This window comes from Triticum aestivum, chromosome 5B, assembly GCF_018294505.1.
Source record: "Triticum aestivum cultivar Chinese Spring chromosome 5B, IWGSC CS RefSeq v2.1, whole genome shotgun sequence".
NCBI lineage: Eukaryota > Viridiplantae > Streptophyta > Magnoliopsida > Poales > Poaceae > Triticum > Triticum aestivum.
In genome coordinates, this window is record NC_057807.1 from 43977290 (window position 1) to 43992792 (window position 15503).

Consider the following 15503-nt stretch of genomic DNA (forward strand, 5'->3'; position numbering starts at 1 on the left):
GAAATAACTTGCTATCTACATGCCCTATTATCAGCAACAAGAACATTAGGTAAGGAATAACAGAATATTTCCAATGCAATCTGTCTCCATCCCCAGCACTGGCAACAGTCTCCAGCATCATTGCGCGGCAGCCATACCTCCTCTGCAACCCAATTTGAAGGGTCAGCTTCAGAACATGATAAACTTCGAAGTACAATACAGGAGACTAAGATGATAAACTGGTGCAAAAATCATGATAAAAAGGTACCCTCTCTGTCTGAACCGTTTTCTTGCACATATGGATGTGCTAACAATACAACTAGCATTAAAGCTGGATATATGTCCATGTTTCCTAGCAAACAAAAATCTTGTACAAACTAGCATTGAAGCTGAATACATAACCATAACAACTAGCAGCACCAGCTTATGAAACCACATATATATTCCCATCTAATTTATTCCAATGGATGTTAAATTAAGAGATGTATTGCAAATGTCTGAAGCAATGTTATGCGCTATATCCATCTCATTATCTGAAGGCAGGCAAACTAAGATTTCACCCAACCTACAACAGTTGCTGCCACAACCAAACTACATAGTAGTTCTACCTGCAGTAGATGGAGGCAATTGTCTCACCTGCGGTAGCTGTCCAGGGCAAGTTGAGGACGGCCGGGGCAGTAGCAGCAGGAGAAGCGCGCCGGCCTCTTTGGCAACCTTCATGGCCTGCAGATGCGCTGTCTACCAAGGCTCGGCAATCAAGCTTATTGATCCATAGTGGAAGACTACAGCCTGGGTACATCACAAGTTGTGAGACATTTTCCCTCAAAGAAATAAAACATTCCAGTACAGAAACTTTCACACAAGTTAACAGTTCAGTACAGAATCTGCAAAACAAATTGACAGATAAGAATTGGAACACTTTCTTTTAAGTCCCAGCAATAGGATGAAAACGGCAAAGAGGAACACTATGGTACTGGATCAGGTCGTCAGGGCAGGACGAAGCAGACAAAGGCTAAAGCGAATGATGTTTCACCGAGTAGCCAGATGCGGTATAGTGGACAGACAAACAGAGCATTCAGCCAAACCAAACCAATGGCAATGATGGTAAACAACAATGGCTTTGTCAGCATCTTCATCAGAGAGAGAGAGAGAGAGAGAGAGAGAAAGTGAAAGAGCATGGTGCAAATGGCATCATGTGGCCCTCCCTCACGTGCAGCCAGCAGCTAGCCACAACAACACCTCAACAAGGCATGTAGCATGATGAGTGCCTCATCTTATAGTGCCATGAATCATAAGGATCAAGGGCTACTAGATCAGCAGCAGAGGGCGCAAAAACAAATCAACACTTGCAATTAGCTAGTGGGTTATCATTAAGACCACGAGTGTCAGCTGGGGCCAAGGCATGTTAGTCAGAGGTCAGAAGAACACCACACCAGCAAGATAAGCCCACACTTGTGCAGTTCAACAACTATACCAAGAACTGTCATAGAACAATGCTCGCACTAACCAAAAACTACACTAGCAGTGAGCTACCCCCCAACAGTTTTGCACCTATAATGCTAATTTGGGGAGAGTAAAGTTTACAAGCAAATCGAGGCAGGCATACCTGCTTCTTCTTCCTGGCGAGGTTCCAGATCCGCGTGTTACGCTCCTGCGGGCTCCTCATCACCGATGTCTAATGCATATAACAAAGTCCAGAATAAATCGCCGGAAATAAGCTGCAGCCTCGAAATCTCGCCACCACCTAAGCTAATCTAATCTAATCTGAAGCAAGCAGCTAGCTAAGACACGAGGAGGAGTAGAGGCGGCGAGGAAGGCTTACGCGGACCCAGGTCTTGTAGAGGTCGGTCTCGTCGAATCCGGAGATGACCTCCTCCACGAAGTAGCGCGTCGGGTTGAAGCGGCCGCACTCCCGCAGCATGAGCGATGCTTTTCCCGCTTCTTCTCCGCCGCCGCGGAGCCCGCGCCGGGCCCATCGCCGCCCCTGAAAGACGAGGCGGCCGAGATGTCCCCCGCGTCACCCCTCGTGTCCAGGATGGCCTCCAGGTAGCTGTTGATCCAGTCGTTCCCCACCATTGCACCGCCCGTGCGCACACCGCTCTGGCGCTCTTGGGCGGCGAGGTGAGGTGAGATGCGGTGGGGGATCGGGAGGTGGGTGGGGTGGGGGATCGGAGAAGCGGGGCGGGGAGGGTGGCAGGAAGGGGGCGGGGAGGCTTGGATTGGATCTTGGAGCGGGGATGGGGATGGGTGCGACGGAGGAGGGGGGAGTCTTGATCTCCTCCCGCTCCGACAAGATCGAGGGGAGGATCGGTGGAGCTAGCGGGAGGAATAGGATGGGATCGAGAGGAGCTAGGGTTTGCGCGGGTGAGCGAGGGAAAGAAATGAGGCGGGGGGTGGGTGGAAATTGACCCAGAGGACATAGCTAGGGTTTCGAGGTTGGTGTGGATGGGTCGAGGACAGTCGTTGGATCCCTGAGCATCCTACGGTGTTGAATGCACGATCCGCGTGATATGTCCACGGACCAATCAGAATGCAATATGATTTTATGACCATCTAAATTGGTCGTAGTTGACTTAAAATAATGTGTTAAAATCATTTAGGCTACTTTATGATATGAGAAATTTGAAAAAAAATGAAAAACCTTCTCATTGTGTCACCAAAATTTGAACAAGTTTTCAGAAAAAATAACAACATGGAATAAGATAAATATCTTTAAAAAGGTGTCATCGGAAATGAATTTTTCGCAAATAAAACATTTTCCCTTTTTCGAGTGCCCAAAATGAGGTTTTTTATGAAGGACCTAGAATATATTTATTGCAAAATTGGATGAAATCAATTTTATAAACTATTAGGCCATATTTAATGCACAAATGACCAAATAGTTCAGTGTCAAAAGATTTTATCCACCTCTGCTAAAAAGACAAATTTCCGCTGATCTAGTTGGAAGCGGGTCAAATTTGAACTGCAGCTGCCTCATAGTTTGTTATTTACTTTTTCCAAAAATCATTTCTAGGTATATAAGTATTTATTTAATCAGAGAAACATCAAATGTTTTCCAAGATTCAACCACTAGCTAGGAACAGTCAAGCCTGCCGTTTTGACTGCATTTTGAAACGGGCATAAAAAATTCAAAAAATCAAAAAATTGGAAAACCTTCGCATTGTGTTATTATATGTGGCCAAGTTTCCAGCAAAAATAATAAACTTGTAATACGATAATTATTTTAAAAAAGTGTTCTCAAAAATGAGCTATCATGCATGAAGATTCATGGCTATCAAGCCAAATGATCAATTTTATGGACACATTCATGGCATAGTTTGTTCAAATGACCTCATATAGTGCACAAGGGTGCATCTTGGAATTCCAAACAATGTTGCCTAAGGGAGTTTTTATTTTCTTTGCACGGTAAATTCATTTTCCATTTTCCGAGTGCCCAAAAGGAGGTTTTTTTGTGAAGGAACTACCAAATAATTGTTGCAAAAATGGACCAAATCAATTTTATAAAATACTAGGCCATGTTTAATGCACAATTGACAAAATGGTTGGGTGTAAAAAGTTTTGATCCACCTCTGGTGAAAAAGACAAATTGCCGCCGATTCAGGTAGAAATGGGTCAAATTTGAACTGCAGCTGCCTCATCGTTTGCTATTTATTTTTTCCAAAAATCATTTCTATGTACATAAGTATCTATTTTATCATAGAAATACCAAAAGTTTTCCAAGATTCAACCACTAGCTATGAACGGTCAAGCCCGCCGTTTTGACCGCATTTTGAAACGGGCATAAAAAATTAAAAAAATTAAAAAATTGGAAAACCTTCGCATTGTGTCATTTTATGTGACCAAGTTTCCAGGAAAAATAATAAACTTGTAATACGGCAATAATCTTAAAAAAGTGTTCTCAGAAATGAGCTATCATGCGTGAAGATTCATGGCTTTCAAGCCAAATGATCAATCTTGTGGCCGCATTCATGGCATATTTTGTTCAAATGATCTCATATTGTGCACAAGGGTGCATCTTGGAATGGCAAACAATATTGCCTAAGGAAGTTTTCATTTTCTTTGCACGGAAAATTCATTTTCCATTTTCGGAGTGCCTGAAATGAGTTTTTTTGTGTAGGAACTACCATATATTTCTTGCAAAATTGGACCAACTCAATTTTATAAAATACTAGGACATATTTAATGCACAATTGACCAAATGGTTGGGTGTCCAAAGTTTTGATCCACCTGTGGTGAAAAAGACAAATTCCCGCCGATTTAGTTGGAAGCGGGTCAAATTTGAACTGCAGCTGCCTCATAGTTTGCTATTTATTTTTTCCAAAAAACATTTCTAGGTACATAAGTATCTATTTTATCGTAGAAACACCAAAAGTTTTCCAAGATTCAACCACTAGCTAGGAACGGTCAAGCCCGCCGTTTTGACCGCATTTTGAAACGGGCATAAAAAATTCAAAAAAAAATCAAAAAATTGGAAAACCTTCGCATTGTGTCATTATATGTGACCAAGTTTCCAGCAAAAATAATAAACTTGTAATACGGTAATTATTTTAAAAAAGTGTTCTCAGAAATGAGCTATCATGTGTGAAGATTCATGGCTTTCAAGCCAAATGATCAATCTTATGGCCACATTCATGGCATAGTTTGTTCAAATGATCTCATATTGTGCACAAGGGTGCATATTGGAATTCCAAACAATGTTGCCTAAGGGATTTTTCATTTTCTTTGCACGGAAAATTCATTTTTCATTTTCCGAGTGCCCGAAATGAGTTTTTTTTGTGAAGGACCTACCAAATAATTGTTGCAAAAATGGACCAAATCAATTTTATAAAATACTAGGCCATATATAATGCACAATTGACAAAATAGTTGGGTGAAAAAAGTTTTGATCCACCTCTGGTGAAAAAGACTAATTGTCGTTGATTCAGCTGGAAACGGGTCGGATTTGAACTATAGCTGCCTCATAGTTTGCTCTTTATTTTTTTTCCAAAAATCATTTCTAGGTACATAAGTATCTATTTAATCATAGAAAGACCAAAAAAATTCCAAGATTCAACCACTAGCTAGGAATGGTCAAACCCGCTGTTTTGACCGCATTTTGAAACGGGCATAAAAATTCAAAAAAAATCAAAAAATTGGAAAACCTTCGCGTTGTGTCATTATATGTGATCAAGTTTCCAGGAAAATAATAAACTTGTAATATGGTAATTATTTTTAAAAAGTGTTCTCATAAATGAGATATCAAGTGTGAAGATTCATGACTTTCAAGCCAAATGATCAATCTTATGGCCACATTCATGGCATAGTTTGTTCCAATGATCTCATATTGTGCACAAGGGTGCATATTGGAATGGCAAACAATGTTTCCTAAGGAAGTTTTCATTTTCTTTGGACGAAAAAACCATTTTCCATTTTCTGAGTGCCTGAAATGAGTTTTTTTGTGAAGGACCTACCATATATTTGTTGCAAAATTGGACCTAATCAATTTTATAAAATAATAGGCCATATTTAATGCACAATTGAAAAATGGTTGGGTGTCAAAAAATTTGATCCACCTCTGGTGAAAAAGACAAATTCCCGTCGATTCAGCTGGAAGCGGGTCAAATTTGAATTGTAGCTGCCTCATAGTTTGCTCTTTATTTTTTCCAAAAATAATTTCTAGGTAAATAAGTATCTATTTAATCAGAAATACATGGTTTGATGGCGAGACATCAAGGTTTGGACGATGGCCGAGGGCCCCGACTTTAGAGCGCGTAAGCTCGCATGCCCGCCGCATGGTCACCGCGTGACCGTGGTGTTGCCATGTGTTCTGGGCGGCCTAGGAATGTCTAGTGGGTTGGGCACTCCCCAGGTAGGTGCTAGGAAGAAAATCACAACATAAGATTCTCACGAGGAGACTGATCGATGCTCAAACATGAATAAATAGCCAAGTGTTTGATTTGCGGTACGGGAAATGCACATGGCTAATGGGCATGAGTTTTGGGTGAGGATGATCAGTTACTAAGAAGACCGTCTTCACAAATTTTCACCTCAAAAGGAGGAGCCTAGGTGGTACTTGCTTTACAAAGTACCACACTGGACATAAATACGAATGTTGAAGCTGGGCTCAAAATAATGAATGGATTGAGCTGGCATTTGGTGGAGGATGGTTATTTGGGCATAGGAAAGCACTGTAGAAAATGGATACCATTTGGACATGCCAAAGTGGTACTTCCTTCACAAAGTGATGCTCTGAACAAAATAGGAAAATGAATATTTTCGAATTATTTTTGAACTAGGCAAGGAATGTTTTTGACATATTTGATGAAGATATGATCCAAAACATTTATGAGAATTTTTTGGGAATTTTTGGAATAACAGAAATATAGGTTGCTTCACAACCTATGGCAAGAACTGCCACATGGACATGACACATAGGCAAAACTGATGAGATGGCACCTAGTCATCACAACCCACCACAGTCTACAAGGCTATGACCATCTATATTGGTCATTAACAACTAGAAATAAGGCAGCGGACTAGCACTGTTTGCTTTGTGACCATTTTGTGTAAGGAAATTACGACCTTTCTGACCAAAATGGTCGCAATGGTTTAGGGTTTGGAGCCCGCGGAACAGCTTTTGACCAATTGGTCTAAAATGGTCATAGATCTATGACCAATTCTTCCAGGGTCACTGACAGAAGGTCACTAGTTGACATATTTCTTGTAGTGAATCCGGTTTGGGAAAACCGGTTCCTGTGATATTGAATTGTACTATCGGTTTAGGATACCTGTGCAGTAAGGGTGATGACCCAATCTTTAGAAGCCAAAACTTCCAAATGTTTATGATTGTCATACGATGGCGACTTATCATCCAAAGTCAAGCCGGGTTAATCGAAACCACATATATGCTTCAAAAAAGTCTCAAGACAAATCCAAAAGACTGTTTTCAAAAAACTTAAGTCAAATAGAGAGAAAAAAGCGAGGCTTCTGATTCAAATACGATCAGTAAACCGTTCCAAAGGGGTTAAGCTAGGATTCGAGTACGATCATGTAGCCCCTAGTGGCTTTAGCGTTGCTCTGAACAAGAGGGTACCGACAGCTATGTTCTCTTTGGTTCAAATACGACCTATGTTTGAACAGGAAGCCCCCTAATGACCTTGAGAGTTTTTTAACGACTCTGATTCGAATACGGTCAAAGTCGGTTCCCAAGAGGGGTTAAGCTATGATTTGAATATGATCAAGAAGCGCCCTAGTGAGCTTGGCAGTGTGCCGATCAAGAGGGTACCGACAGCTATGTTCTCTTTGGTTCGAATATGACCTATGTTTGAACAGGAAGCCCCAAAATGAGCTTGAAACAGGTTACCTATGTTTGAGTTGTGCTTTGCAACAAATGCTCTTTGGTCTCTTTAATTTTTCCTGAGACCTCAAGCTTTGTGAGAGATACATTCTTCTTGATCCGGAATTGTTTTTGATGGCTTTTAAACTGGCAATATTTATTAAGCTATGTCCATGGAGCCCCCGAGTCTTAAGACGACTCAATGAGGTGGCTTAAGATTCTCCACAGTTGACCATGATATAGACCGGGTTGAGTCCTGCATGGGACAACTTGCAAGCCAAAGTAATTTCTCTTTTAAAGAAAAAATATGTAATATAAAATATAGTGGATGGATTTCACCTGATATGTCAGGCCAGTAATTATCCACCACAGAGTTGATGATCACAGTGAAGCTGAAGTAAATCACAGGTGAGCCGGCCGAGGCGTTGTGGGCCAGCGCGAATGGGCGAGTCAATCGCAGTTGCGCTAAGCCACGCGAACGGCAAGTCAATCACCGGCGCGGTCCCAGCATGTAGATCAAACTGCACGGGTGGCGGCTTGCACACACCCGTTCAACAACAAGCAGGTGCGGACGTCGACGCATGACGACGCTGAACGCATACTTCATTGACACAACATGGCACCACCTTTATAATGAATTCTTGTTCTGCATATAAAAAATATACAGACCAAAGTAGTTGTTCTTTGATGAAAACAATATGTATTAATAAAATAAACTCAGATGGATATCACCTGATTTGTGTGGACGAAAAAATGAGTTGTATATAGCGTCCATAGATCAGGTCCAGTCACTTCAACTGCAATTTAACCATTCTCTCATAGCCGCGACGGCTTAGAACGCAGAACCGGGCGGCTCAAGATTGATCTTCCGGGTCATGTTGACCCCCCCCCCCCTTTTTCAACCCTCCAACCTTCCCCCCCCCCTTCCTTTCTTTGGGCGGCAGCTGGCACGCAATAGCAGAAACCAGGGCGGCTTGGAATCCAAAGCGAAGAGGGGGCGGGGGCGGCTCAAGGCCAATCCACGGCGGAGGTGCAGCCTGCTCGCGGCAGTTAGTCAGGAGGGACTGGAGGGCAGCCAGACCGGCGCCGCGGTCGACGCTGTGACAGGGAACCGGGCGCAGCCGGAGGAGCAACGCCAGAGCGGGCGGGCCTGTAGGAAGTGTGAAACCAGTCGAAGTGAAGGGGAGGGTGGCCAGGGCGCTCGGTTGTAGCCGTCACCGGCTGAGGCCAAGCCCGTGCGAGCGAGCTGCGAGGGGAGATGGCGGCTCTAGGGCAGCCGACGGGTCGCGGGTGAAGCAGCAGAAATCGCGGCGGCTTGAACGGTCCTATCACTGCTATGGTGGAGGCAGGCATGGCGACTCACCGGAGTGCGCCAGAGCCAGCTGGAATGGCGGCGGAGCCAGCTGGGTGAGGGCCTCGATGGCGTCTTAAGGTGAAAGCAGACGGGGCTGACAGGCGCGCGGGAGGCGACTCACGACTGTAACTACTCGTGGGCTGGAAGCATCGGAGGCAGGGGTGACTCGGCGGCGATGAAGCAGCTCCAAGGCAAGGCGGGCCACTCACGAGGCAGGTGGGTCACTCGGTGGCGACTTGAGGAAGAGCACGACGGTAGAGGTGGGTCATGATGAGGCGCTCGGGGGTGACTCCACCGTAGGAGCATGACCTGGCTTGACCGAAATCCGTGGGGGCGACTTGTCGGCGGCCGCAGTGGCGGAGGCGGTTTGGCCCCCTCAAGGTGAGGCGGCGACTTGCTGGTGGCAGCGGCTTGGTGCTATTGTGTTTGAGGCCAAGGCGACTCGACTTGCAGTAGAGGGGTACTGGCGGCTCATAGTGAGGCAGAAGTTTATAGATGAAGCAGCGGCAGATTGACAACCCTACGGACTTGTCGATCCAATGAATGGCGAGCGAGCTGTTCTGGCGTCCTGGCAAGATCATAACAGCGGTGAGAGCAGTAGCGACGAGGCGGCGCTCGGCGAAGGAACGAGCCGAACCAACTGGACCCGGCGACCAAGGCGAATTGGGCGGCTCTGTGCCAGTGACGCGGTGAATTTGGCGGCTCTGGGCCAGTGACGCGGCGAATTTGGTGGCTCTGGGCCAGTAACACATCATCTGGTAGTGCGGGTAGTTCTGCTTGGAGTTGGAGAGCACTTCGCTCAGATAGTAGACCGGGCGCTGGACGGCTTGGATCTTGCCCTTCTGTGGTTGCTCGACCACCAGCACCATGCTGACCTCCCGTGAGGTTGCGGCTATGCAGAGCAACAACGGCTCCTTGTCGGTCGGCGCAGCCAGGACTGGCGCGGTGGAGAGCATACGCTTGAGGTCTTGGAAGGCCTCGTCTGCCTGGTCGTTTCACTCGAATGACTTCGTCTTCTTCATCAGCTGGTACAGGGGTAGCGCCCTCTCGCCCAGCCGGCTTAGAAACCGGCTGACCGAGGCCAAGCAGCCGGTGAACTTCTGGACATCACGCAGCCGAGCCGGCTTGCGCATGTGCTTGATGGCCTTGATCTTCTCCGGGTTCGCCTCAATGCCGCGTTCCGAGACAAGGAAGACGAGTAGCTTTTCGGTCGGGATGCCGAAAACGCATTTTCCCGGGTTAAGCTTGACCTTGTATTCGCGGAGGTGGGTGAACGTTTCCTTCAAGTTGTCGAGGAGCGTGAGGTGCTGCTTGGTCTTCACCACGATGTCGTCCACGTAAACGTGGATATTGCGGCCGAGTTGCGGCAGCAGGCGTTTCTGCATGCAGCGTTGGAAGGTGGTGCCGACGTTCTTCAAGCCAAACGACATGGTAATGTAGCAATACGCCCCAAAGGGCATGATGAAGGACGTTTTAGGGCGTCGACCGAGTCCAGCTTGATCTAGTGGTAGCCGGACTAAGCGTCCAGGAAGGACAGGAGCTCACACCCGGCGGACAAGTCGATGACTTGGTCGATCCGCGGGAGGGCAAATGGATCCTTGGGACAGGCTTTATTGAGGTTGGTGTAGTCGATACACATGCGCCAGGTCTTGTTCTTCTTCAGGACGAGGATTGGATTGGCCAGCCACTCGGGGTGAAACACTTCCATGATGAAGCCGGCCGCCAAAAGCTTAGTGACCTCTTCGCCGATAGTTCTTCTCTTTTCTTCGGAAAAACGTTGCAGGGGTTGAAGGACAGGCTTGGCGTCCTTGCGGACGTGAAGTTTGTGCTTGGCGTACTTCCTCGGGATACCCGGCATGTCCTTGGGGGTCCATGCAAAGATATCCCGATTCTCACGGAGGAAGTCGATGAGCTCGCCTTCCTATTTGCTGTCGAGGCGGGTGCCTACGACAACGTACTTACTGCAGCTGGGATCCTCCAGGTTCAACTTCACTTTCTTGGTCTCCTTGGAGGGCTTGAAGGCCGCCTCGTCGGCCAGGTCCTTGGTTGGGATCGACGCGGCCGAGGCCTCGCCTGCCATGGCGACAATCCGGTCGAGCTGGCGCCGCTCCTCAGCAATGACCAGCGACTCAGCCAGCTTGGCACCGTCTCGGGCGCACTCCAGGGACTTGCGGTCGTCGCCAGTAATGGTGATGAGGCCCTTGGGACCCGTCATCTTCATCTTCAGATACACGTAATGGGGGACCACCATGAACTTGGCGAGCGCGGGTCGGCCCAGCACTGCATGGTACATGCTGGACAGGTCCACCACCTCGAACCAGATTGGTTCACGCCGGAAGTGGTTGCTGTCACCGAGCAGGACGTCGAGCCGAACCCGGCCAATGGGAGAGCAGGAGAGGCCGGGTATGATGCCGTGGAAGATCGTCCGGGTCGGTTCTAGGTCCTCGGCCTTGAGGCCGAGTTTGGTCATTGTGTCACGGTAGAGGATGTTGATGCTGCTGCCGCCATCGATGAGGACTCGGAGAACTTGCACGTGCGCCGCGTGATAATGGTGGGGTTGAGGACAAGGGCGTAACCACCCGGATACGGCATGACTGCCGGGTGATCCTCCCGGGTCCAGGTGACCGGGCGGTTCGACTAGTGCATGAACTTTGGTTTGGCCGAGATGACGGTGTTCACCTCCTGCCGAAGGAGGTGCTCGCTACGCTTGTCATCGCCGAGGCTGGTGAAGACGGTGTAGGCCGCGTTCTAGTCTGGGTAGGCGGCGTCGCGCATCACGCTATCGGCTGGAGGCGGCGGTGGAGGCGGAGGTGGCTGCCCCGCGCCTGGAGCCGGAGCCGGAGGAGGCGGGACGTCGCCCCTCATGATCCGCTTGGTGATGCCGCATTGCCGGAGTGTGTGCGTGGACGGTCTTGCGCCGCTGTGGTGCTTGCATGGGGCGTCAAGCATCTCTTCGAAGCTCATGGCGGGTTGCCATGCCGTCTTGCCGGTCTGCCGGCGCTTAGCCGCCGGGTCCGCCATGGGCTCGGTGGCCGCGACGAGCCGGTTTTCGTAGCGCTGCGCCGGCTGGTCGGCCTTGCGCTTGTTGTTCTGGTGATGCTGCTGTCGGCTGCTTTCGCCGGCCGGCTTTGGAGGGGGAACTAGCTTTGCCTTGACGGCTTCATCTAGGGCCACCTGGATCTTCATGGCGGAGTCGGCATTGGCGTATTTGTCCACCATCACCATGAGCGCGGCCATGGTGGTCGGCTCGGAGCGTAAGATCTTGTGCTTGAGGAGGGTGCCGTCTCGGCACCTGTTGATGAAGTACTAGATCGCTTGGACTTCATGGACGCCCTCGCAGCTGTTCCGGAGCTCGGTCCAGCGTGCGAGGTACTCGCGACCGGTCTCCGTAGGCCCTTGCACGCACATGGCAATCTAGCTAGGGCGGCCAGGTCGCTTGTAGGTCCCCGTGAAGTTGCGGACGAAGGCTTGCTCGAAATCGACCCACCTATTGACGCTGCCCATCAGCAGACTATTCAACCACGTGCGAGCCGACCCCTCGAGCATGAGCGATGTGTAGCGCACGGCGAGCTGGCGACTGGCACCGATGATGCCGATGGCGATGGTGTAGTCAGTGAGCCAATCTTCTAGCTTCACGGTCCCGTTGTATTTGGGGTGTCACGGGGGAGTATGAACCCTTTGGGAAAGGGCTCTTCCCGGATGCGTGGGCCGAAGCACGCCAGCCCGATAGTGCCGCTTTCCTCCACCTCCAGGGAGTGAGCGAGCTGGTCGAGGCGGTGGCGGGCGTCGGCGTCATCGATGGCGCGCGTGCCGAGTCAACTAGCGACTAGGCCATGGGGGGCTGGGTCGGTTGGAGCCGGACGCCAGCCATGCTGGCCGGGTCCGCGCTGGATCTCCGGGATGGGCTCGTCGCCCAAACTACCGGCGGCCGTGGCGGCTGGGTCGCGCCGAGTCTGGGCTCGGCCGGAGTGTGCCTCGCCGGGTGGCGAGGAAGCTGTGTGCTGAAGTTTGTCGGGTCCGCCGATGCGGGCGGAGCCGGATCCAGCCGGCTTGGCGGGCTGGTTGAGGCGGTCTTGATGAGTGTTGGACGCGTTGAGGAGGTCGCGCATCCGCCCGATGCACTCCTTCAGTTCCTCGCCCGTGAGCTGATCCAGGTCGACTGCGGCTGCCTGGGCAGCGCGCATGTTCTTTGCTGGGGTCCCGTAGACGGTCGGGATGGCACCGAGGGCCCGGTCGATCACTCCTCCGCAGGCACGCACGTCGACGACCCAGCTCGGCTCAGTCGCGGTGGGCGTGAATCCGTAGGCAATGTTGCGCTCCAGCTGAGCGGAATCCAGCCGACGCAGGGTGGCGGCGAGAGTCTCGGACAGGTCCAGCATCTGCTGGCGCCTTTCCTAGAGCTGGGCTCGGGCCTCAGTGACGTTGGTGGCATCAACGTCGGTGCCAATGGGGACGCGGAGGCTCTGCATCAACGGATCGGATGGCTCGGTTCGTTCTACTGCGGCCCTTGCTTCGGCAGCCTTCCTCGTCTTGCTCGATAAGGATGAGGCGCCGTCGCTGGTGACGAAGACCTCCACGTGGACGTCCATCGCCCCGGCGAAAATGCCACCGCCGAGGGAGAGGGGGGAGTCAGAGTAGCTGAGTACCTCGCTGGGGTACTCGTCGGCCGTGGGCGCATTAGAGATGCGCAGCGCGGCGAAGGAGGCGGCGAGTGCGTCGATGACATCGTCCGTCAGCATGACGGACTCGTCGGAGTAGGAGAAGGACACCGTCTGAAGCATGCTCCCGGCCAGCTCCTCGAGCTGCCCCACAGTGGGCGCCTACTATCATGGTGGGCGCACGGCAGATGCCATGGGATGGCTAAAGAGAGGAAGAGGCTCGAGGGCACTGGTGAGCTCCTGAAATAACATGCGGTGCCCCCATGTTTGGTTTTGGTAATTGATGACAATCTCTATGGACTAATGGTTGCCTTGAGTTATATTTGAAGGTTTTGTCCATAGGCTTTTCTTGAAGTCCATGTGTTGGTTTCAAGGAGTTTATGAGTTGACCAAGGTGTTATTAAGGAATTATCCAAAGATTGGTCATGTGAGTGTTGAGCTTATTGCAAGCATGTCTTGAAGAAGAAGATTGTGTGATCATTCATGTTTACCTTCAAGACATCATACAAATGAAGAGAGTTGGAAAGATTCAATGTTGATCAAGACTAAGTCAAGAGTGAATCAAGTTGATCAACTCACAAAGCGTAGAAGATGTACCGAGAGGGATCAAGTGATCCCATGGTATGGTAAGCATTGTCAATTACGCTCTGTGTACTAACCCATGGTCTTCGTGAGAGTTCTTTGTGGGGTTAGGATGCGGTGTGCAAGTTCAAGTGATGCATCACGAAGAGATCAAGTGCTTGAAGCTTGCCTCCCATTGTGGTGACAATGGACTTATGAAGATGAGCCGAAGAGTGGCTCACCCATAGTGGACTATGGGGGAGCAATCATCTAGTCTTCATCGAGCCAACGCAATCAAGAAAGGTGGTCCAACTTGAGGGAGTCAAGATCGTCATCATCTAGCTCAAGTGGACCATGTGCAAGGCAAAGGTTTTCCCTTGATAGGTTTTCTCTTTTACCGGTCTCATGGTGGTAGTTGGGAGACCGGGTTATAGGATCGTTTGCCGTACTATCAAGGGGGGCTCTCAAGTTTGTAGCTTGATCGCATCATTAGTAGAGAGCTCAAACCATTGCATCCTTGCATCATGTTTCTTGGTTCTTTTTTGGTTCTCTTTGTGAGTCTTATAGCTTATGGTCATCTTGATGACAAGCTTGAGTTCATCCAAAACGGAGTTTGCTTGCATCTTCTATGATGTTTTCGGTGTTGGAGGTTTTAACGGTCTTTTCCGAGGAAGGGTTCCCACCATTTTCTTATGGGCCTTTTATAATTTTCTTCTTATTGATATTTATTTGCAGATTGTGTTAGCCCTTATTGCTAGCTTTCCAACAAACTTGGTTTCATCGAATTCGAAGTCCATTTGCAAAAGTTGTGGCAGTTTTGGTGTTCTGAAAAGGCTGCAGCGGTACTACCACGAATTGGAGCGGATGTAATTTTTTACTACTGCTCCAGAGTGGTACTACCGCGGCTCCTATAGCGGTAGTACCGCTCCGGACCAAAAACTCGTCCCATGTCCTGCGGTGGTAGGCCCGGATGTAATTTTTTAGTACCGCTCGCAAGCAGTAGTACCTCTACCGTTAGCAGTAGTACCGCTACCCCTAGCGGTAGTTGTCGTGGTTCTAAGTCTGACAGTAGAATAGGGGGGTAGGAATGGAGAGGCAAGATCCTAGCTATGGAGTAGTTGTATATGCAAGAGGTTTACGAGTTCAGGCCCTTCTCGGAGGAAGTAACAGCCCTACGTCTCGAAGCCCGGAGGCGGTCGACTGGATTATATGCGTATGAATTACAGGGGTGCGAACCCTTCTGCCAGTGGAGGGGGGTGGCTTATATAGAGGATGCCAAGACCCCAGCCAGCCCACGTAGCGGAGGGTTTAAAGTACATTAAGGCCTGGCGTTACTGGTAACGCCTTACATAAAGTGTCATCATGACCATAAAGACTACTTAATTACAGACCGTTTGGATACAGAGTGGCTCTTGAACTCCTGGTGGTCGAGTGAGTCTTCATGGTCGAGTGTCTTCAAGTCCGTCGAGTGGAATCCCTCTAGGTCGACTGGAAGACGGTTTCTTCTAAAGATGTCCTTGGGGAGGGTACCTTGGACAGGTCCATGACCCTACCCTAGGTACATGACTTCATCATTAGCCCCCGAATGGATCGAGGTTTGAGTGAGGAAGGAGTTGATAATCTTTTCGACCTGTTT

At 49.3% G+C, this 15503-nt stretch overlaps 1 pseudogene; it reads right to left on the reverse strand.

The window, feature by feature from the left end:
* Positions 1 to 851: 851 nt before the first annotated feature.
* On the reverse strand, positions 852 to 2055 carry LOC123114608 (probable sucrose-phosphate synthase 4; annotated as a pseudogene).
* Between the last annotated feature and the right edge of the window lie 13448 nt (positions 2056 to 15503).